We start from the raw sequence: 979 nt of genomic DNA on the forward strand, positions 1-979 counted from the left end.
GAGCACTCCAGCCGCCAGCTGCTCCCCAGGGCCGCTGCCTCACAGCCCATCTCCAGCCCCTGCACCATCGCCTCGGCTTCCTGCTCCCCCAGGTGAGGGGAAAGGAGGGATGACGGCGGGGAAGTGGGGAGAAGGGACACAGGTTGTTGTCCTCCCGAGGTGGAGCTCCTCAGGTGCTGTGGAGGGTGTTGCAGGGGGGTGTGAAGGGAAGGGTGTCTTGGGAGGGCAGGTCGGCTGCGGGGCCGGTCTGGGTGAAAGGGAGGATGCGGGGCTAGCTGATTGCCGGGTGCAGGGCACAAGGAGCGTGCTGCTACTGCCTTTTCTCTGCCTAGTGCTAGCATCATAGAATCATAGAATCATAGGGGTTGGAAGGGACCTCGAAAGATCATCTAGTCCAACCCCCCTGCCAGAGCAGGGTCACCTAGAGTACATCACACAGGAACTCATCCAGGTGGGTTTTGAATGTCTCCAGTGAAGGAGACTCCACAACCTCCCTGGGCAGTCTGTTCCAGTGCTCTGTCACTCTCACAGTAAATTTTTTTTTTCCGGATATTCACCTTGAACCTCCTATGCTCCAATTTGCACCCATTACCCCTTGTCCTATCACTGGTCATCACTGAGAAAAGCCTAAGTCCATCTAGTGTGGTCTCTTGGCTCAGCCAAGCCACCTGCGTGGAGGCAGCAGTACCGAGTCCTACCCCTGGCCTGTGAAGGAAACCCAGAAGCGACCCGACTTCTCCAATGAGAGGAGAAACTGGGGGCAAGAAGAGAACCTGCTCTGCAGTTCCTGTGCTCACCCACTGTTTTTTAAATACATTTAGGCAAGGAAGGGAAGGTCAAGTGCAGAATGGAATGGTGTATTTCTGATAGCCAAAATGAGGCAATTCTGTGCAAGAGTTGGGAAGTTGTGTTTGTATCCCTGCTCCCACAGCAATATTGCTGCTGGTAGTGCCTGGGGAAGGGTTTCATTGAACCAGAA

At 55.0% G+C, this 979-nt stretch overlaps 1 protein-coding gene across 1 annotated transcript in view; it reads left to right on the plus strand.

Moving 5' to 3' along the window:
- The window catches only part of USP18 (ubiquitin specific peptidase 18), a 19,205-nt gene that overhangs the window by 5,569 nt on the left and 12,657 nt on the right, over positions 1–979 (plus strand). The window lies entirely within an intron of this gene.

This window comes from Chaetura pelagica, unplaced genomic scaffold, assembly GCF_000747805.2.
Source record: "Chaetura pelagica isolate M959 unplaced genomic scaffold, ChaPel_1.0 scaffold117, whole genome shotgun sequence".
In the NCBI taxonomy this organism is placed as follows: domain Eukaryota; kingdom Metazoa; phylum Chordata; class Aves; order Apodiformes; family Apodidae; genus Chaetura; species Chaetura pelagica.